Below are 23,717 nucleotides of genomic sequence, written 5' to 3' on the forward strand. Positions count from 1 at the left end.
CGCTTTGAGATGTCTGGTGGTCATGAAAGACGCTATATAAATCTTTCTTTCTTTCATCGGCACATATTACAACAGTCAGTGCGCTTCAAAGGAACTCATTTACGTGAAGAATTTGAGACAATTCTGAGGGACGTGTTAACAGGCTGCGTACAAGTCGCATTTTTTTTCTCTCCTCCATCGGAGTCTCAGTAAAACAAAGTAAACACAAAAGCTGGAGACTGCATCTGCGCAGTAATCCTCGCCTCCTCCCCCCGACCCGACCCGACCCCGCCCTGCTGTCAGGCAAGGGCCTTGTCTTTCCAGGCCTGGGCCCAGCCCTACATCTGGTCCTGTAAGCAAGCGGAGAACTTTCTAACTGTCCTGCTGGGAGTGTGCAGCCTGCCGTATTCCGAGCTCAGCGAAACAAATACACTTCCCACACTGAGGCTCCGTGCCATCTGCTGTGCTGCTCGCTAGCAGGAGAACAACAAACTGTGTTTATATAGCGCCTTATACATCCCAAGGCTCTTCACAGGAGCGTAGTCAGGCAAAAAGTGACGTTGAGCCTTACAGGGAGACTCTACAACAGGTGACCAAAAGCTTGCTCAAAGGGGTAGGTTTTAAGGAGCGTCTTAAATGAGGAGAGACAGGTGGAGAGGTTTAGGGAAAGAAAGAAAGACTTGCATTTATATAGTGCATTTCACGAGCACCAGACGTCTCAAAACACTTTACAGCCAATGAAGTACTTTTGGGGTGCAGTCACTGTCATAATGTGGGAAACGTGGCAGCTAATTTGCACACACCAAGCTCCCACAAACAGCAATGTGATAATGACCAGATAATCAGTTTTTGTGATGTTAGTTCAGGGATATTGGCCCGGACACCAGGGATAACTCCCCTGCTCTTCTTTGAAATAGTGCCGCGGGATCTATTACATCCACCTGAGAGAGCAGACGGGGCCTTGGTTTAACATCTCATCCAAAAGACGGCACCTCCGACAGTGCAGCACTCCCTCAGCACTGCACTGGGATTGTCAGCCTGGATTTATGTGCTCAAGTTTCTGGAGGGGACTTGAACCCACAACCTTGTGAATTAGAGCTAAGTACACTACCCACTGAGCCACGGCTAACAAGGAGGGAACACCAAAGCTTAGGGCCTAGGTGGCTGAAGGCACGGCCACCAATGGAGGAGCTAAGATAGAGGGGGATGTGCAAGAGGCCAGAATTCGAGCAATACAGAGATCTCGGAGGGTTGTAGGATCGGAGAAGGTTGCAAAGATGGTGGGGGGGGGGGGCGGGGTCCGAGGCCATGCAGGGATTTGAAAACAAGGCCAACAAAGTCTTGCTGGACTGGGAGCCAATGAAGGTCAGCGAGCACAGGGGTGTTGGGAGAATGAGAACGGGAAGGTTGGAAGCCAGACTACCTCCCGTTTGGCAGAAAGCCTCCACGGGAATGCGACGTCCAATCACAGACTCTTGCTCCCGTCAGAGGGTCTTCCCGCTGGGCTGGTTCACTCTATCCTCCCCCCAACACGTAGGAACAAGCACCCAAACACAAATCACCCACCGACACACAAAGGTCTTCCCGGAGCAGATTCTGCGCTGCAGGCGACAGAAACACTTTGTTCTCTTGCCACCTCCTGTGAAGTCAGTCGAGGCCAAACCGCTGATGGGTGCCGATGCTACTGTCCGGCAGTCAACCCACCAGCAACTACATCAGCAGGAGCTGGTGTTGCAAGGGACGCTCCCACCCTCTCCCCACCTTCCTTACCACATTCCCGCCCACAGAACGGTCCCACAGAAGGAATGCCTTCCCGCTAGGAAGGCAGTGGATCAGTCGAGGCCCGCGGGCAGCGAGTTATCGATCTCAGCCCAGTTGTCTCAGAGAACGTGGAACTCACTACCACGGGGTGAGGCAAACAGCTGAGAGGCTTTCAAAAGGAAATGAGCCACTGAGCTCATGGTCTACAAGGATGCAGTGATACCTGCCCACCTGTATGGCTCAGAGACATGAACCATATACAGTAGCCACCTCAAATCGTTGGAGAAATACCACCAACGATGTCTCCGCAAGATCCTACAAATCCCCTGGGAGGACAGATGCACCAACGTTAGCGTCCTCGACCCGGCCAACATCCCCAACATCGTGGCACTAACCACACTCGACCAGCTCCGCTGGGCAGGCCACATCGTCCGCATGCCCAACACTCCCAAAGCAAGCGCGCTACTCGGAACTCCAACACGGCAAGCGAGCCCAAGGTGGGCAGAGGAAATGTTTCAAGGACACCCTCAAAGCCTCCCTGATAAAATGCAACATCCCCACCGACACCTGGGAGTTCCTGGCCAAAGACCGCCCAAAGTGCAGGAAGAGCATCCGGGAGGGCGCTGAGCACCTCGAGTCTCGTCACCAGCACAGACCAGTGGTCCGAGAGGCCTGATTCTGAGTGGTATATTTTCTGTAAAGAATTGGGGCAGAGGGCCTACTTTCTAGGAAGAAGGGAATGAGAAGGCTGTGGTGCTCTCCTCAAGTCTCTTACTTTATCAAATGCTTTTGAAAAGCCCAAATATCTGCGCCATTCCTTTTGTCTGTACACTGATGGATTTGATTAAATTGGTTAAGTGTGCGCTGCCATTCATGAACCCGATGTTGGCTCGCCCAATGTAAGTGTCCCTAATGCTGTCGCTTATTATAGTCTCGTGTAGTCTACATTGCTGTGGCTCAGTGGGCAGCACCCTTGCTTCTGAGTCAGAAGGTTGTGGGTTCAAATCCCACTCCAGGGACTTGAGCACAAAAAACCTAGGCTGACACTCCCAGTGCAGTACGGAGGGAGTGCTGCACTGTCGGAGGTGCTGTCTTTTGGATGAGATGTTAAACCGAGGCCCTGTCTGCTCTCTCAGGTGGATGTAAAAAATCCCACGGCACTATTTTGAGGAAGAGCAGGGAAGTCCAGTGAACTGGGGCCAATATTTATCCCTCAATCAACATAACAAAAAAACAGATGATCTGGTCATTATCACATTGCTGTTTGTGGGAGCTTGCTGTGCACAAACTAGCTGCCGCGTTTCCTACATTACAACAGTGACTACGCTCCAAAAGAGTATTTCATTGGGTGTAAAGCGATTTGGGACATGAAAGGCGCTATATAAGTGCAAGTCTTTCTTTCCAGGGTAAAGTCCAGGATTCCCCACAGGGATGGTGAGATTGGAGAATTTACTTGAACCTTCTTCCAGTCTCGTTCTTTCGGAATGGTTCATCAAAGGGAAACGGAGCTGGGCACTAAATCACTGCAAAAACTCCACCAAACACAGTCGCGGTCTCCAGATTATAAAAAGGATGTGGAGGCACTGGAGAAGGTGTGGAAAAGATTTACAAGACTGATACCAGTATTGAAAGGTTATATCCATCAGCAAAGACTGAACAGGCTGGGGCCCTTTTCTCCATAAAAGAGAAGGCCGAGGGGTGACCTGATAGAGGTCTTTAAAATTAAGAAGGCATTAATAGGGTAGATGTGGAGCCGATGTTTCCAAGTGTGGGGGAGTGCAGAACTAGGGGCCATCAATATAAGACAGTCACTAATAAATCCAATGGGGAATTCAGGAGAAACTTCTTTGCCCAGAGAGTGATTAAATTGTTGAACTTCCTTCCACAGGGAGTAGTTGGGACAAATAGCACAGATGCATTTAAGCTAGATTAGCACATGAGGGGGAAAGGAATAGAAGGTTAAGCTGATGGGGTGAGATGAAGTCAGGTGGGAGGAGGTTAATGTGGAGCATGACCACCAGCATAGACCTGTTGGGCCGAATGGCCCGTTTCTGTGCTGTAAAATAGTAGCCATCAAAAGGGAATTTGGATAAATACTTGAAGGATAAAATTTGCAGGGATACGGGGAAAGATGTGTGTTTAGAAACAAGTCATCCGCATCAGGAACCCCAAAACTGACTATCACCACAGCCTTCACAGTGCTGCTCCCTCTCCCGACCTTAGAGCCCAGATAGACACACACAGACACAGACTCACATACAGACACACACACACTCAGACAGACAGACAGAAGCACACACACACAGACACAGACACACACAGGCACAGACACACACAGACACATGCACACACAGACATGCGCGCACACACACAGGCACACAGACACACACACAGGCACACAGACACACACACAGGCACGCGCACACACAGACACACACACACACCGACATACACACCAACACACACATAGAGACGCACATTGAGACACACACGCACAAAGACACACATTGACACAGGCACACACACACACATAGACACATATACAGACATACATACAGAAAGACACACTCACACAGACATGCATAGACACATACACACACAGTAAGATATACAGGCAGACACACACACACACACAAACACACAGAGCCAAGACATGCAGCATAAACCATCCTCACCTCCGCACCCTGCAGCCTGCAGCCTGGTATTGAGTTATGTCAGCTGCTTTGCTCCCGGAGCCCTGGGTGTCTGTGATCGAGCCTGGCTGAAATGTCGAGGCATTGAGACATTGCCCCCTCCCACTCCGGGTCGCACTTGGTTCAGGCCGTGTACGCTTTACTACGAATGAGACTGGCATTCGGCATCATGTGACAGTGTTTACAGTTTGGGTTTAATGTTGACTGAAGCTGTTGATTATCTCACATCAAAGACCACACATTACTGACATTTTTTTTCACTCTGGTCTCAGTAACCCTCTGAGTGCTTTGTTTCACTTTCCCCCCCCCCCCCGTGTATTTAGCTGGGTGTATTGCTTCCCTCCTCTCTGCCCTGCCCTGTTCCCTGCTCTCCTCCTCACTGGGGCAACAGTCCCACTTTCACCCGACCCTCACCAGCTCACTCAAATACCCATTCCGCAGGGCTGAGCCTAGACACCGAGGGGGTCGGAATTCGGTTCCCGCTGCGTTTGAGGCGATGACACCGGCCGAGTGCTGATTCTACCGGCGGGCAGTAGGTGCACCTCAAACGGAAAAATTCAGTTTTGCCGCCCAAAGACGAGGGAGCAGCGTTAAGACTGGCGTCGTACACTCACCCTTGGAGCGCCGACGGAGCGGGAGCGGGAGCTCAGGAAGCTCACCGAATTTCCCCACGACAGGCCAGATGGGGGAAAAAAAAAAAAGAGAATAAAAAAGTTTCCGACAATTTCCCTCGCCCACACTTCCCCATCGGTCCCATTAATACCTAAATCCTAAAAACAAATTAAACACAAGCACTTACCTTGCTCCCTGGACGCCCCTGCCCTGGGACCCCCACGCTGTCACATCACCTTTCCCGGGCTGTACGTACGCCAGGCGGTAAAGGCAACCGTACTCACCGAATATCGCAGCCGCGGCGGCGACAAAGGGGCGTTGCACGCTCGATGATGTCACTAGGTGGGCAGCGACCGAGCGCGCAGCGGTGCGTCTTGGCCCCGCCCCCACCGCCTGACTCAATTCCCCGACAGCCCAGGAACCTGGTCGCCACCGACGGTAAAGACATAGCCGTCCATTAGTCGCCGCTCTCGGCAGTAACGGGCGGCGCAAGAAACCGAATTTCGACCCTTGAATGTTACAGGCCACTTATTTGGGGGAGCTCAAAAATCCCCTCCTCGCTCCACGTACAATCACAGAACAGTACAGCACAGGAGGAAGCCATTCGGCCCATCGAGTCCATGCTGGCTCTTTCGAAGAGCCATCCAGTCAGTCCCCCTCCCCCGCCCTTTCCCCACATCCCTGAAATTCTTTCTCCTTCAAGTATTTATCAATTCCCTTTTGAAGGCCACTATTGAATCTGTATCAGGCAGTGTATTCCAAATCCTAACCACTCGCTGCGTAAAGAAAGTTTTTCCTCGCGTTGCGTCTGGTTCCTTGGCCAATCACCTTAAATCTGTGCCCTCTGGTTATCGACCCTTCAGCCATTGGAAACGATTTCTCTTCATTCACTTTATCTATGCCGGTGATGATTTTAACACCTCTGTCAAACCTTCTCGTAGCATTCTCTGCTCAAAGGAGCCTTCAAAGCCTTCACGTCCCTCCTAAAGTGTGGCACCCAGAATTGTGCCCAATACCCCGGCTGGGGCCGAACTAGTGTTTTACAGAGGTACAGCATAACTTGCTGGCTTTTGTGCTCTCTACCTCTAGTTATAAAGCCCAGGATCGCATATATACTTTGTTAACCTGCCCTGCCAACGTGTAAGATTTATCTCAAACACGTCCAGGTCTCTCTATTCTTGCACCCCCTTACAAGAGTAACAGTTAGCTTGTATCGTCTCTCCCCATTCTTCCTATCAAAATGTATCACCTCACACATCCATACAACTGCAACAATAACGTTCATTTATATAGTGTCTTCAACAACTTGTATTTGTATAGCGCCTTTAACGTAGTAAAACCTCCCAATGTGTTTCACAGGAGTGTAATCAGACAGAAATTGACACCGAGCCAAAGAAGGAGACATTAGTACAGATGACTAAACGCTTGGTCAAAGAGGTAGGTTTTAAGGAATATCTTTGAGGAGAAAAACAATGCAGAGGTTTAGGGAGGAATTTCCGGAGCTCAGGGCCCAGGCAGCTGAAGGCACGGCCACCAATAGTGGAGTGATTAAAATTAGGGGTGCACAAGAGTCCTGAACTGGAGGAATGCAGAGATCACGGGAGGTTGTGAAGCTAGAGGAGATTACAGAGATAGGGAGGGGGTGAGGCCATGGAAGGATTTGTAAACAAGAATGAGAATTTTAAAATCGAGGCATTGCCGTACCGGGAGCCAGTGTAGGTCAACGAGCACAGGGGGTGATGGGTGAGCAGGACTTGGTGCGAGTTGGGACACGGGCAGTGAGCACAGAGGGTGATGGGTGAGTGGGACTCGGTGTGAGTTAGGACACGGGTCAGTGAGCACAGGGGGTGATGGGTGAGCGGGACTTGGTGCGAGTTGGGACACGGGCAGTGAGCACAGAGGGTGATGGGTGAGTGGGACTCGGTGTGAGTTAGGACACGGGGCAGCGAGCACAGAGGGTGATGGGTGAGCGGGACTCGGTGCGAGTTAGGACACGGGTCAGTGAGCACAGGGGGTGATGGGTGAGTGGGACTTGGTGCGAGTTAGGACACGGGTCAGTGAGCACAGGGGGTGATGGGTGAGCGGGACTTGGTGCGAGTTAGGACACGGGGCAGCGAGCACAGGGGGTGATGGGTGAGCGGGACTCGGTGCGAGTTAGGACACGGGGCAGCGAGCACAGGGGGTGATGGGTGAGCGGGACTTGGTGCGAGTTAGGACACGGGGCAGTGAGCACAGGGGGTGATGGGCGAGCGGGACTTGGTGCGAGTTAGGACACGGGGCAGCGAGCACAGGGGGTGATGGGTGAGCGGGACTCGGTGCGAGTTAGGACACGGGGCAGCCCAAGTTTTGGATGAGCTGAAGTTTATGAAGGGCAGAAGGTGGGAGGCCGGCCAGGAAGGAGCACTGGAACATCGGAAGTCTGGGAGTAACAACAGGACGGGTGAAGGTTCCCGCAGCAGATGAGCGGAGGTGAGGGCACTTTTTGTCAGGTGAATGGATGGTGTACGCGAGCGGGAACCCTGCACGCTTGCCCTCCGCTCCTTGGATTCAGGGCTGAGGAGGCAAATGGTAGCCTCTTGTGCCAGGCCCTGAGGAACTGTGCTCCAGGAACTTACAGTGCATCCACGGAGAGAGGGGGGGATAGGCGAGTACATGGTTGAAAAGCGAACGGAAAGATATGTTGAAAGGTTGAGATGAGGCAGATAGAATGGGAGGGGGCTGGTATCGCGTATACAGACCGGCACAGACCACTTGGGCTGAGCAACAAAAATCACCCGCTGCCAAACAACGGTCTTCCCGGAGAAGATTCTGCGCTGCAGACGACAAAAAACACTTTGTTCTCTCGCCATCTCCTGTGAAGTCGGTCGAGGCCAAACCGCTGATAGGTGCCGGCAGTCAACCCAACAGCAACGGCATTAGCAGGAGCTGGTACTGCAAGGGACGCTCCCACCCTCACCACCCTCACACCTGCCCTCCCACATTCCCACTCACAGACGATCCCACAGAAGGAATGTCTTCCCCCCCAGGAAGGCAGTGGATCAATCGAGGCCCGTGCGCAGTGAGTTGCCGATCTCAGCCCAGTTGTCTCAGAGAACGTGGAACTCGATACCACGGAAGCGGTTGAGGCAAACAGCTGAGAGGCTTTCAAAATGAAACTGGATACGTACATGAGAGAAAAGAGAACAGGAAGATATGCTGAAAGGCTCAGATGGGGTAGATGGAGTGTGAGGAGACTCGTGTCGCGTATAAACACCAGCACTGACTAGTTGGGCCGAGTGGCTTGTTGCTGTGCTGTATATCCCATATAAAAGAGTGTCAGCTATGGCTCAGTGGGCAGCACTCTCGCCTCTGAATCAGAAGGTTGTGGGTTCAAGTCCCACTCCAGGAACTTGAGCACAAAAATCTAGGCTGACACTCCAGTGCAGTGCTGAGGGAGCGCCGCACTGTCGGAGGGGCCGTCTTTTCGGATGAGACGTTAAACCGAGGCCCCGTCTGCCCTCTCAGTTGGATGTAAAAGATCCCATGGCACTATTTCGAAGAAAAGCAGGGGAGTTATCCCGATGTCCTGGGCCAATATTTATCCCTCAATCAACGCAACAAAAACAGATTATCTGGTCATTATCACATTGCTGTTTGTTGTGTGTGCAAATTGGCTGCCATGTTTCCTACATTACAACAGTGACTACACTCCAAAAGTACTTCATTGGCTGTAAAGCGCTTTGAGATGTCCGCTGGTCATGAAAGGCGCTATATAAATGCAAGTCTTTCTTTTTAATACTATGTAAGAATACTGGCTCCGGGGGGGGGGGGAGGGGAGAATTAATATCACCCTCCGAAGTGTGAATGATCCTGAAGAGTCGAAACAGTACGTGAGCTAGGGAAGGGCTCGGTGATCGGTGGAACAAATATACAAGAGAATACTGCAGAAATGCAATGGAAAAAACATTCAAAGATTTTCCAGCATTAAACCCCGCACATGTTTCTCATTAAATCCAGTTTAACAAAATGACTCATGACCGAGCAGCAATTTGTGTAGTCAGGAGGATGTGAGGAAATATCTCCCTCGGGGAGCCCTTTATTCACGGCCTTTCTCTGTCTGCTGGAATCAGGAGAAAATCACATAACCCAAAACAGAGCAGCTCACAGGATCCCAACAAGCAGCACTTGTCCAAGGGCTGGGTCAGCAGTCGGCTTGGGGTGGTGTGCAGCAGGAGGCCCCTCCTCTCCATTTGCTGCTATTCTCTTCACCCTCCTGTGTTCAGCCACCTGGACTCCTTTCACTAATTAATGAACCCATGCTGCTGGGTAATGTGCCCCCCCCCCCCCCCCAGGCCTCCATATGCCAATTCGCCCCAGGATGGACCCCGCTCGTCCCCTGGTAGCACAGCTCTCGAGAGAGAGGCTGGGGCCCACCGACATCCAGGAACACCCGGCGAGAGAGAGAGAGCCTTGCAGCAGCACGCACCATTAACAGACAGCGTCAAACAAAACAGAGTCTCAGAAATATAGTCCCTCAGAAACACAGCCTCAGAAACACAGGGCCTCAGAAACACAGCCTTAGAAACACAGCCTCAGAAACACAGACCCTCAAAACGCAGGCCCTCAGGAACACAGGCCCTCAGGAACACAGGCCCTCAGGAACACAGGCCCTCAGAAACACAGGCCCTCAGAAACACAGACCCTCAGAAACACAGTCCCTCAGAAACACAGTCCCTCAGAAACACAGTCCCTCAGAAAACACAGTCCCTCAGAAAACACAGTCCCTCAGAAAACACAGACTCTCAGAAAACACAGACTCTCAGAAAACACAGACTCTCAGAAAACACAGACTCTCAGAAAACACAGACTCTCAGAAAACACAGACTCTCAGAAACATAGCATCAGAAACACAGACCCTCAAAAATACACAGCCTCAGAAACATAGAGAGCCTCAACATTCTGAGAAGGATTTGATTCACACGGAACTGTCCAATCTTTATCAAATTAAAACCATCACAGCCTGTGAGCCTCTGTGTTATGTACGCTATCCTTCCTCGCTCGCTAATGCACCAGAGGGGGGAGGGGGAGAGGTGGATGCTGCATAAATCAATTAAATAAAAAGGCTGCAATAAGTAATTACCTTGTTGTCTCTATAAAAGCCTGTCCTTACCCCAGGCGGATAAATCGCTCGAGACAATCTCAGATTATGTCTGCGTGTTAAAGCTCCTCAAACTCTGACTCACTGCTTCTGAGGGCTGACTCAATTTTATTTCTCTAGCAAATCAGAGTGTACAGTATCGAAACAGTGGATACAGGAATCAGAGAAATCATTCAGAACAAGATGGTTTGAGATCAGCTGGAGCCTCCTTGTACTTCAGCTCCTGCTGGACAGAATTCAACACTGACCACTTTCTCTCTCTCTCTTCTCTGGGCTGTCGCCCTTTCAGTGAGACCCCTGGATAATGATTTCTGGGTAAGGACAGTTTCATTCTCCCCTAAAGATGCTGACTCTTCCTGGGGCCATCCGCCATCCAGTGCCAATTCTGAAAGTGCGACCCTCAGCGGCGTGTGTCAGGAGCTATTTGACCTGGGTGGGCATCGCGCTTGAGCCCAGTCCGACTGCTCACCTCTTCCAGCAGGAGTCTATTCACTATAGGTCAAGAGAAGTTACCCTAGCGGAGCACTGCCTCGCTAGCCCAGGGCACTGAGGGCAGGTGTAGAAACACAGCTCCTCAGAAACTTGGACTCTCAGAAACACAGACCCTCACAAGCACACAGAGCCTGCTCTGTGTGACTCAGCAACACTCTTGCCAGTACAGTTACCCACCTAGGGACATATTAGAATGAACCTGTAAAGGTCAAAGTTCAGTTTTGGGCCAGCAAGTAATCCAGTGAGGGTTCCAACTGATCCTCTTACTGATTCCAATCCCTCACTGATCCTTGGTAATTTGCGAGTCTACATAATGGAACTAAACAGGAGATGCTTGTGCCCATTGGAACTCTGTAATGACAAAATAAATCTAGCAACTTATTAAAGATCTTACATCTATTCCATACTTTCTGTCTTTTGTCATTACAAATTCCTCTGTCCACATTTATAATGGAAACTAGCTATGTCAACTTGTCATGGTGTAATTACACCTTCTCGCTAATGGAGGCACTGCAGCTCCTCCAGTGTGAGAGGGCATAACTACAACATGATAATTCAGCTTCTGTTATAAGTGTGGGCAAAGAAATTTGTAATGAACATATTAAAATAAGGACAGGCTGACTGACTTTGATATGGGGCTGAGTCACATCTGTTCACCCTGATCCAATGAACCCAACCCTCTAACTCACTTCACCTGAAAATTACAGTCTTCACTCCCCATGTGCAACACCATGGCCGAAGAACCAGTAAATAATAGTTATACAAACACCTTATCAGGTCAAAGTTTCTCAATGTGCTTCACCCAGTGAATTGTTTAAGTGCTGCACTGATGGAGGTGCTATCTTTCGGATGAGACGTTAAACCGAGGCCCTGTCTGCTCTCTCAGGTGGACGTATAGGATCCCATGGAAACTATTTTGAAAAGAAGAGCATGGGGAGTTATCCACGGTGTCCCGGCCAATATTTATCCCTTGACCAACATCACTGGAAAACAGATGATCTGGCCACGATCACGCATTGCGGCTTGTTGGGATCTTGCTGTGTGTGGGTAGGCTGCCGCATTTCCTACAACCACGGCCGCGCTTCGAAAGTACTTCATTCGGTGCAGAGCACTCCGGGAGGTCGTTATAGGCGCTACAGAGGGGGCTTGACAAGGTGGATGCAGAGAGAATGTTTCCACTCTTGGGGGAGACCAGAACTAGAGGGCATGATCTTAGAATAAGGGGCCACCCATTTAAAACAAAGATGAGGAGAAATTTCTTCGCTCAGAGGGTTGTAAAGCTATGGAATTCACTGCCTCAGAGAGCTGTGGCAGTTGGGACATTGAATAAATTTAAGACAGACATAGACAGTTTCTTAACCGATAAGGATTAAGGGGTTATGGGGAGCGGGCGGGGAAGTGGACCAGAGTCCATGATCAGATCAGCCTTGATCGTATTAAATGGTGGAGCAGGCTCGAGGGGCCGTATGGCCTACTCCTGCTCCTATTTCTTATGTTCTCATAACGGGTAGTACAGTGTGTGATTCTGTGCGAGCAGTGAATGCGGAGGGCACTGGAGACATAATGTCATGGTAATCTTTGAACTTGGTCGGCGGCCAGATGGGCACAGTGGGCCTTTTCTGGTTCCGTACATTCCTGCGTTTCAAAGCGGGTTTGGCCCTTTGTAATGAGAGTGAATGGGATGTGATGATTCCAGCGGGATTGCACGCAGGGAGAATGATGGGAAGTGGTTTTGACCCGTTTAGGTTGTATATAATGGGAGTGGGACTGACTCGGGGGGAGGCCGGGGGGACTGGGGACCGGTGGGAGGCCGGGGTGGGGGGGGGGGGACTCGGTACGGTTGCAGTGGAGGGCTAGGATTTCCGCAGCTTTAACTCAATGCTCAGCTGAGAGCTCTGCCTGCGTTTGGATAATTGCTTTGACATTTTGTGCAGAGTGTACAGCGCTGCACTGTGGGCCCCGAGAGCACAGTCGGAGGGAAACAGGCAGGATAACAGGCAGGAAAGGCGTGGCCTGACCGTTCAAGGATCTAGTTCCTGTCCCGAATCCCCCGGAGACTCGACCGACCCTGCGTATTCAAAACAAGGCTAGCTTCACAAAAATGTTATTTTTAAGACTAAATCACGGCTCTCGTTAGAAATTCCTGGAGCAAAGCACAAGGGGGTTGGAAAGGGGGGCGGTGCTGAGCATGTCGTGCCAATAGGGCTTGCCAACTCCAGTTCGGCATATTCCTGGAGGTTTCATCATATGGGCCCCTGCTTCCAACCGCCCCCCCACCCCCCGCCCACCCAGTCTTTTTTTTTCCCATCTGCAATATTTGCCATGCTAATAAACAAAAGCCTGCCAAGAAAATAGGAGCAAACGTACACAATTTTAATGCCTCGGTGATATTTCTCCCAGGTTTGCTCGCAGCTCTTGTTAATCGTTCGGAAATGAGACATCTGGCCAATCCTAGAGGTTGACCACCCCGCTCTCCAGCCGGCTGGGGTGGGGCAGTCTGTAGCTCGGTGTAACATCAACATCGCCTCCAGTGCGCCAGTGTAGCCTTCGTTCGCCTGAGAAAAGGAGTGTTCGAAGACCAGGCCCTCAAATCTGCCACCAAGCTCATGGTCTACAGGGCGGTAGTCATACTCGCCCTCCTGTATGGCTCAGAGACATGGACCATGTTCAGTAGACACCTCAAGTCGCTGGAGAAATACCACCAACGATGTCTCTGCAAGATCCTACAAATCCCCTGGGAGGACAGACACACCAACTTTAGCGTCCTCGATCAGGCCAACATTCCCAGCATTGAAGCACTGACCACACTCGATCAGCTCCGCTGGGCAGGCCACATTGCCCGCATGCCAGACACGAGACTCCCAAAGCAAGCGCTCTAATCGGAACTCCTTCCCGGCAAACGATCCAAAGGTGGGCAGAGGAAACGTTACAAGGACACCCTCAAAGCCTCCCTGATAAAGTGCAACATCCCCACCGACACCTGGGAGTCCCTGGCTAAAGACCGCCCTTAGTGGAGGAAGTTCATCCGGGAGGGCGCTGAGTACCGAGAGCGTGCAGAAACCAAGCGCAGGCAGCGGAAGGAGTGTGAGGCAAACCTGTCCCACCCACCCTTTCTCTCAACGACTATCTGTCCCACCTGTGACAGGGACTGTGGCTCTCGTATTGGACTATTCAACCACCTAAGAACTCATGCTAAGACTGGAAGCAAGTGTTCCTCGATTCCAAAGGACTGCCTATGATGATGATGAGGTAACTAATGCCTGACGTATCGGCCCCCCTCTCCCCCGGCATCAGCTCGCCCCGCCCGAGGCAGAACTGGGGCTCAGGTTCCAGACTGCTGGCCGACTCATCGAGCATGAGATGTGCTTGTTCCCGTGGCCCCTGGCTCCTCCGCTGTTTCTCACTCATTCTACAGGAAGCTACCAGCACTTGCCGCTGAGTCATGCGGAGCAGGAAAGTCCCGGGCTGCAGCCCCATTGTGTGCTGGTCTCGGCAGTGATGTCAGGCCAAAAGGCAGCAACATCCTTGGATAGGGCATGGGAGACACAAAATCTAAATCCACCAAGGCTCCTGTACCCCTATTGCCCATCAGGGGACTCCTGCTCCTGTATATCCGATGTAATCCCCGGCATGGACTGGTTGGGTTAAATGGTCAGTTTCTGTGCTGTATAATCCTATCATCATCATCATAGGCAGTCCCTTGGAATCGAGGAAGACTTGCTTCCACTCTTAAAATGAGTCCTTAGCTGGCTGAACAGTCCAATATGAGAGCCACAGTCCCTGTCACAGGTGGGACAGACAGTCGTTGAGGGAAATCCTATGATCAAAAACATGCGTGCAGGAGTTTGGATAGGTGCCAGCTGTGGCTCAGTGGGCAGCACTCTCGTCTCTAAGCCATAATGCAACTTGAAGCTCCAGTGCAGCACTGTCGGAGGTGCTGTCTTTCGGATGAGACATTAAACCGAGGCCGCTCAGGTGGACGTAAAAGATCCCACGGCACTATTTCGAAGAAGATCAGGGGAGTTCTTCCCGGTGTCCTGTTTATCAAACAGATTACCTGGTCATCATCAAATTGCAGATTGTGGGAGCTTGCTGTGCGCAAATTGACTGCCATGTTTCCCACATTACAACAGTGACGGCACTCCAAAAGAACTTCATTGGCTGTAAAGCGCTTTGGGTCGTTCGATGACCGTGACCATAGAAATGGAAGCCTTTGGTTTATTGGGCACGGCGGTGATGCCCGCCATGGCGAAATATCATGCTAACACTCACTGCGGGGGGGGGTGAAACTCGCAGAGGAAACTTCACAGAGAGGAGGGAGTAAAGGGCAACGGTGGAGGTGTGTTTCTCGGGCACCCAGCTCACGGGTCCACTGGTCAAGGAACAGTCAGGACTCTGCTCTCAAAGAGACACTCCAGGTAAACCGGGAAAACACAGGACTAAAAACAGGGCGGATGGCGGTTGTTATATATGCAGACTATAGATATACTCTCTGTGTAGTCACTGCATAGTTGCATAAAATGGAGACTTTTTTACCTGATGTACTATCAATAAGATTTACACTGTGTAAATACTATGCTGGCACCACTAGAGGGTGCAACTGGTGGAGACCGGGGTTTCCTGCCCCTGGTGGCAGGGGCTGTATAAAAGGGTAGCCACCATGCAGCTGCCTCACTCTGGAGTTACGATTAAAGGACCAAGGTCACTACAATTTGAGTACAACACATTGCCTCATGGAGTCATTCATAAGTACATTACAGACATAACAGCGGGTCTCGCTGTTCATGGTGTAAAACAGAGTAAGACACAGAAGCACAGGACTTCAACCGGCCGGCTTATTTTAATTCTTCAGTCTCGGGCAGCGGGTGTCAAAGAATAAGAGAAGGCAATAGAGCAGGGTAGCACTGGGGGAAATGAAAACCAGAGCAGGCCAGCAAGGGACAGAATGTATAAACATAAAAGGTGAATCAGAGAGTGGGGTCAAATTAGAAAAAAATGGTAAAAAAACAAATTTAAAAGCTCTTTACCTGAATGCACGCAACATTCGTAACAAAATAGATGGGTTGACAGCACAAATAGATACAAATGGGTATGATCTGATAGCCATTACAGAGATGTGGTTGCAAGGTGACCAGGACTGGGTACTAGGTATTCTGGGATATTTGACAATTCGGAAGGACAGACAGAAAGGAAAAGGAGGTTAATAAAGGATGAGATCAGTGCATTAGTGAGATATGATATTGGCTCAGAAGATCAAGATGTTTAATCAGTTTGGGTAGAGATAAGGCTAAAAAGTCACTGGTGGGCGTAGTCTATAGGCCCCCTAACAGTAGCTACACTGTTGGACGGAGTATAAATCAAGAAATAATGGAGGCTTGTAAAAAAAAATGGCAATAATCATGGGCGACTTTAACCTTCATATTAATTGGACAAAGCAAATTAGCCTGGGTAGCCTTGAGGAAAAGTTGATAGAGTGTATCCGGGATAGTTTCCTTGAACAGTACGTTGCAGAATCAACCAGGGAGCAGGCTATCTTAGATCTGGTACTGTGCAATGAGGCAGGATTAATAAATGATCTCCTAATAAAGGATCCTCTAGGAATGAGTGACCATAACATGGTTGAATTTCAAATTCAGTTGGAGGGTGAGAAAGTTGGATCTCAATCCAGTGTCCTAAGCTTAAATAAAGGAGACTATAAAGGTATGAAGGCAAAGTTGGCTAAAGTGGACTGTGAAAATAGATTAAAGTATGGGACGATTGATGAGCAGTGGCAGACATTTAAGGAGATATTTCATAACTCGCAACGCAAATATATCCCAATGAGAAGGAAAGACTGTAAGAAAAGGGATAACCATCCGTGGCTAACTAAGGAAATAAGGGATGGCATCAAATTGAAAACAAGGGCATATAATGTGGCCAAGTCGAGTGGGAGGCCAGAGGATTGGGAAACTTTTAAAAACCAGCAAAGAACAACTAAAAAAAAATAAAGAGAGGGAAGACAGATTATGAAAGTAAACTAGCACGAAATATCAAAACAGATAGTAAGAGTTTCTACAGGTACATAAAAAGGAAAAGAGTGGTTAAAGTAAATGTTGGACCCCTCGAGGATGAGACAGGGGAATTAATAATGGGGAACAGGGAATTGGCAGAGACGTTGAACAAATATTTTGTATCAGTCTTCACGGTAGAAGACACTAAAAAAAATCCCAATAGCGAATAATCAAGGAGCTATAGGAAGGGAGGAATTTAATACAATCACTATCACTAAAGAAGTAGTACTCGGTAAAATAATGGGACTAAAGGCGAACATGTCCCCAGGACCTAATGGCTTATATCCTAGGGTCTTAAAAGAAGTGGCTGTAGAGATAGTGGATGCATTGATTGTAATCTACCAAAATTCCTTGGATTCTAGGGAGGTCCCAGCGGATTGGAAAACCGCAAATGTAATGCCCCTATTTAAAAAAGGAGGCAGACAGAAAGTAGGAAACTATAAACCAGTTAACCTAACATCTGATGTTGGGAAAATGCTGCAGTCCATTATTAAGGAAGCAGGACATTTGAAAAAGCATAATTCAATCAAGCAGCGTTTGACAAATTTGTTGGAGTTTTTTGAGGACGTAACGAGCAGGGTGGATAAGGGGGAACCAGTGGATGTAGTGTATTTGGATTTCCAGAAAGTAGTCGATAAGGTGCCACATAAAAGGTTACTGCACAAGATAAAAGCTCACGGGGTTGGGGGTAATATGTTAGCATGGATAGAGGATTGGCTAACTAACAGAAAACAGAGAGTTGGGATAAATGGGTAATTTTCCTGTTGGCAAACAGTAACTAGTGGGGTGCCGCAGGGATCGGTGCAGGGGCCTTAACTATTTACAATCTATATTAATGACTTGGATGAAGGGACCGAGTGTAATGTAGCCAAGTTTGCTGATGATACAAAGATGGATGGGAGAGCAAATTGTGAGGAGGACACAAAAAAATCTGCAAAGGGATATAGACAGGCTAAGTGAGTGGGCAAAAATTTGGCAGATGGAGTATAATGTGGGAAAATGTGAGGTTATCCACTTTGGCAGAAAAAATAGAAAAGTAAATTATAATTGAAATGGAGAAAAAATGCAAAGTGCTGCAGTACAGAAGGACCTGGGGGTCCTTGTGTATGAAACACAAAAGGTTAGTATGCAGGTATAGCAAGTGATCAGGAAGGCAAATGGAATGTTGGCCTTTTTTTACAAGGGGGATAGAGTATAAAAGCAGAGAAGTCCTGCTACAACTGTACAGGGTATTGGTGAGGCTACACCTGGAGTACTGCGTACAGTTTTGGTCTCTGTATTTAAGGAAGGATATACTTGCATTAGAGGCTGTTCAGAGAAGGTTTACTTGATTGATTCCAGAGATGAGGCGGTTGACTTATGACGATAGGTTGAGTAGGTTGGGCCTATACTTATTAGAGTTCAGAAGAATGAGAGATGATCTTATCGAAACTTATAAAAAATGAGGGGGCTCAACAAGGTGGATGCAGAGAGGATATTTCCACTCAGAGGGGAAACTAAAACGAGGGGACATAGTCTCAGAATAAGGGGCTGCCCATTTAAAACTGAGATGAGAAGGAATTTCTTCTCAGCGGGTTGTAAATCTGTTGAATTTTCTGCCCCAGAGAGCTGTGGAGGCTGGGTCATTGAATATATTTAAGGCGGAAATAGACAGATCTTTGAGCGATTGGGGAGTGAAGGGTTATGGGGAGTGGGCAGGGAAGTGGAGCTGAGTCCATGATCAGATCAGCCATGATCTTATTGAATGGCGGAGCAGGCTCAAGGGGCCGAATGGCCGACTCCTGCTCCTGCTCCTATTTCTTATGTTCTTATTTCTGACCACGGCCGACACCTTGCCGTGCAGGAGAAGGCACGGTTCCATCTGTATTCTCTGAGGTCAGCAAGGCAGCTTTCATTAATAGGGAGCTGGCACAGATGAGTGGGGCTGAGTCCCCCAATCTTCACCGTATATGGAATTCATTTTTCGAGAAAACAAACAGGACATTATTTTTTAGCCACTGGCAGGAGCATTTCCTCTCGGAATCACTGTACAGGAGAGGAAGATTCAGACAGAACTTACAAACTCTCCGTCCAGTCCATCAGGACGCTCAGGGTTAGTCAGATACCCTGTCGGGTGCGCGTCCCAATATAACAAACATAGAAACATAGAAACATAGAAAATAGGTGCAGGAGTAGGCCATTCGGCCCTTCTAGCCTGCACCGCCATTCAATGAGTTCATGGCTGAACATTCAACTTCAGTACCCCATTCCTGCTTTCTCGCCATACCCCTTGATCCCCCTAGCAGTAAGGACCTCATCTAACTCCTTTTTGAATATATTTAGTGAATTGGCCTCAACAACTTTCTGTGGTAGAGAATTCCACAGGTTCACCACTCTCTGGGTGAAGAAGTTCCTCCGCATCTCGGTCCTAAATGGCTTACCCCTTATCCTTAGACTGTGACCCCTGGTTCTGGACTTCCCCAACATTGGGAACATTCTTCCTGCATCTAACCTGTCTAACCCCGTCAGAATTTTATATGTTTCTATGAGGTCCCCTCTCATTCTTCTGAACTCCAGTGAATACAAGCCCAGTTGATCCAGTCTTTCTTGATAGGTCAGTCCCGCCATCCCGGGAATCAGTCTGGTGAACCTTCGCTGCACTCCCTCAATAGCAAGAATGTCCTTCCTCAGGTTAGGAGACCAAAACTGTGCACAATACTCCAGGTGTGGCCTCACCAAGGCCCTGTACAATTGTAGTAACACCTCCCTGCCCCTGTACTCAAATCCCCTTGCTATGAAGGCCAACATGCCATTTGCTTTCTTAACCGCCTGCTGCACCTGCATGCCAACCTTCAATGACTGATGTACCATGACACCCAGGTCTCTTTGCACCTCCCCTTTTCCTAATCTGTCACCATTCAGATAATAGTCTGTCTCTCTGTTTTTACCACCAAAGTGGATAACCTCACATTTATCCACATTATACTTCATCTGCCATGCATTTGCCCACTCACCTAACCTATCCAAGTCGCTCTGCAGCCTCACAGCATCCTCCTCGCAGCTCACACTGCCACCCAACTTAGTGTCATCCGCAAATTTGGAGATACTACATTTAATCCCCTCATCTAAATCATTAATGTACAGTGTAAACAGCTGGGGCCCCAGCACAGAACCTTGCGGTACCCCACTAGTCACTGCCTGCCATTCTGAAAAGTACCCATTTACTCCTACTCTTTGCTTCCTGTCTGACAACCAGTTCTCAATCCATGTCAGTACACTACCCCCAATCCCATGTGCTCTAACTTTGCACATCAATCTCTTGTGTGGGACCTTGTCGAACGCCTTCTGAACGCCATCCGTCACCAACATTGACCGGCACCCCATCCACCACCGTAAACATTCACTCCCTCCACCACTGGCGCACTGTGGCTGCAGTGTGCACCATCTACAAGATCCAGCAACTCACCAAGGCTTCTTTGACAAAAGCTCCTCTACCACCTCGAACGACAAGGGCAGCAGGCGCACGGGAACACCACCACCTCCACATCCCACCCCCACCCCCCCCACCCCCCCCCCCCACCCCCCACCACCCCCCACCCCCACCACCCCCCACCCCCCACCACCCACCACCACCCCCCACCCCCCCCCCACCCCCCCCCACCACCCCCCACCCCCCACCCCCCCCCCACCACCCCCCACCCCCCCACCCCCCACCACCCCCCACCCCCCACCCCCCCCCCCCACCACCCCCCACCCCCCACCCCCCCACCACCCCCCACCCCCCACCACCCCCCCCCCCCCACCACCCCCCACCCCCCCCACCACCCCCCACCCCCCCCACCACCCCCCACCCCCCACCACCCCCCCACCCCCCACCACCCCCCCCCAAGTCACACACCATCTGACTTGGAAATATATCGGCAGTTCCTTCATCGTCGCTGGGTCAAAATCCTGGAACTCCCTCCCTAACAGCACTGTGTGGGAGCACCTTCACCCAACGGACTGCAGCGGTTCAAGGCGGCGGCGGCTCACCACCACCTTCTCAAGGGGCAATTAGGGATGGGCAATAAATGCCGGCCTTGCCAGTAACGCCCACATCCCAGGAACGAATGCTAAAGACGGACAGGACTGCTGCCAACGAACCGGAAGTTGTTGCCCATGCGCAGTGTCAGTGATTTGTTTGTTTGTTGTCGACGGACTTCCCCAAATGAAGAATCAAGAAATGGATTTAGAGAATTCTGTTCGAACCGTTCATTTTAAATAAAATTCGAACTGTGAGTTTATTTGTAAAAGTTGTTGTTTGTGCTTCGAGACAACGGTTCTTAAACTGGAAAATCACCAGTTACATTAACCCAACCTTGTAACATTAACCCAGCCTGGTAAATTAACCCAACCTGATAACATTAACTCAACCTAGTAACATTAATCAAACTATAGTTAGATTTTTGAAACAAAGTTAAATTATTCCAACCTAGTTACATTAGTGAAACTTTACTAGTGATGGGCTTCAGCACTTCCCAGACCCTCCGTCCGTTGTGGTCAACGTTACTTTTAAAATTTGGGGGCTGACATTTAATGCTTCTGCGCAGCTTCCGGTTGGTTGGTAGGAGTCACTGCGAAATAAAACCCCCATCCCCCACACCCCCCGGTACAGCGGTTCGGATTAACCCAACGGATCGCCACTTTCAGGGAACAAGCGCAGAACTAAGCCGCCATCTTGTTTCCAGCCAGCCAGCTTGGAGGGTGACGCAATTCCTTGGGGACGCCAACTCTATAGGATCACATTGGTGCCCCCAGGAATTGAAGATTAATCTCCTGGGCACTGCTGTGAGCAACACTCGGGAGAAAAATCATAGGGGCTTTGAACAAGATTGTGTTTTTTATTTCATATATTTTGAACATTTTTATTTCTGAGTTCTAAAAATATCGACGATTGGGAAAAAAATAATGTTTCACTAACACTCAAGATTAATCCAATTGGGTAATAAGGGTCTGTTCCCGATCCCATTGGCCATGAGAAGGCAATGCACCTGGAGCATGGACCAATGGCGGGAGTGTGTGGGTGGGGTGGTTCGAGGTGGGAGGTCATTTGTTGTTTATTTGTTCCTGGGATGTGGGCGACACTGACAAGGCCAGCATTTATTGCCCATCCTTAATTGCCCTTGAGAAGGTGGTGGTGAGCCGCCTTCTTGAACCGCTGCAGTCCGTATGGTGAAGGGACTTCCACAGTGTTGTTAGGGAGGGAGTTCCAGGATTTTGACCTCGCGACCATGAAGGAACGGCCGATATATTTCCAAGTCAGGATGGTGTGTGACTTGGAGGGGAACGTGGAGGTGGTGGTGTTCCCATGGGCCTGCTGCCCTTGTCCTTCTAGGTGGTAGAGGTCGCGGGTTTGGGAGGTGCTGCCGAAGAAGCCTTGGCGAGTTGCTGCAGTGCATCTTGTAGACGGTGCACACTGCAGCCAGGGGGCGCCGGTGGTGCAGGGAGTGAATGGTTAAATGGATGGGGTGCCGATCAAGCGGGCTGCTTTGTTACGTGGTGAACCCTCCTGGAATATCTCCAACACTAAGTCCAACCCTGGTAGGTAATGTTTATTTTGGGAACCCGTCCAGCAAGCAGTGACATCACTAAGCAGCAGGAAAATAAACGTGCATTGTTTTGATCTCGAGTTTATCTTCTGGGAAATGGAGATAAATAGCAGCTGAGATATGGAGTCGGAATGAAGCGAGAAGGATTACTTAATGCAGCCAAATCATTCCAACCAACATTTCAATAATATTTAGCATATGTAATTTTGATTACTTTTCCCTCTGTCATTGTCCAGCCACAGGGTGTAACACAGCTGGAGCAGTTGGTGGTACACCCTTTAGAGCCTCAGCAGGAATTCTATCCGCACCCGTAGCCTTGTTATTCTTGAGCTGTTTTATGGCTTTGCCTACCTCGTGCAACGTTGGGGTTTCACTGAGGTGGTGGCGGGTCGCATGCTGCGGGATGGAATCGAGAACACTCGAGTCAAACGCAGAGTCTCGATTGAGGAGATCTTCAAAGTGCTCCTTCCTGAGGAAAAGAGTGTTCGAAGACCAGGCCCTCAAATCTACCACCAAGATCATGGAGGGCTGTAGTAATACCCGCCCTCCTGTATGGATCAGAGGCATGGATAATGTACAGAAGACACCTCAAGTCGCTGGAGATATACCACCAACGATGTCTCCGCAAGATCCTACAAATCCCCTGGGAGGACAGGCGCACCAACATCAGTGCCCTCATCCAGGCTAACATCCCCAGTATTGAAGCACTGACCACACTCGATCAGCTTCGCTGGGCAGGCCACATAGTTCTCATGTCAGACAAGAGACTCCCTAAGCTCTATGCGGAGCTCCTTCACAGCAAACGAGCCAAAGGTGGGCAACGGAAACGTTACAAGGACACCCTCAAAGCCTCCCTGATTAAGTGCAACATCACCATTGATATCTGGGAGACCTTGGCAGAAGACAGCCCTAGGTGGAGAAAGTGCATCCGGGAGGGCGTTGAGCTCTTCGACTCTCAACGCCGAGAGCATAAAGAGGTCAAGCGCAGGCAGCGGAAGGAGTGTGTGGTAAACCAGTCCCACCCACCCTTTCCCTCAACGAATATCTGCCCCACCTGTGACAGAGTATGTGGCTCTCGTATTGGACTGTTCAGCCACCAAAGAACTCACTTCAGGAGTGGAAGCAAGTTTTCCTCGATTCCGAGGGACAGCCTATGATGATGATGGTACACCCTCATCATATTTCTCACCCCTCCCCCTCCCACTGTCACCGCAACCTATCGGGAAATGCTTCAATTCCACCCTCTGGTGCAAGGGAGGAAATAGGTTGTGGAAAGCGGAGCAGAACATCAGGGTTTGTGACTAAATTAGACTCTCGCAACATGGGAAGAAAAAGAATGTTAGATTCAAACTGTCAGTCGGCATTTATACAACTCCTCATCACATCTCTCAAACTGCATCACGTACAGGGCAGTTACAGCACGGGT

General features: G+C 49.8%; 1 protein-coding gene across 7 annotated transcripts in view; it reads right to left on the reverse strand.

The window, feature by feature from the left end:
- Positions 1-23,717, reverse strand: part of kank2 (KN motif and ankyrin repeat domains 2) — a 150,472-nt gene that overhangs the window by 46,871 nt on the left and 79,884 nt on the right. Inside the window, exon 1 of one of the 7 annotated variants that reach the window (XM_070867239.1) lies at positions 10,165-10,210. The exons of 5 other annotated variants lie outside the window; for them this stretch is intronic. The gene's annotated coding sequence lies outside the window, so the exon portion shown is untranslated. Of the gene's footprint in view, positions 1-4,415; positions 4,496-10,164; positions 10,211-23,717 lie in introns of those variants that run through there. One more of the 7 variants, XM_070867238.1, reaches the window with a different exon arrangement.

This window comes from Pristiophorus japonicus, chromosome 24 (genome assembly GCF_044704955.1).
Source record: "Pristiophorus japonicus isolate sPriJap1 chromosome 24, sPriJap1.hap1, whole genome shotgun sequence".
In the NCBI taxonomy this organism is placed as follows: Eukaryota; Metazoa; Chordata; class Chondrichthyes; family Pristiophoridae; genus Pristiophorus; species Pristiophorus japonicus.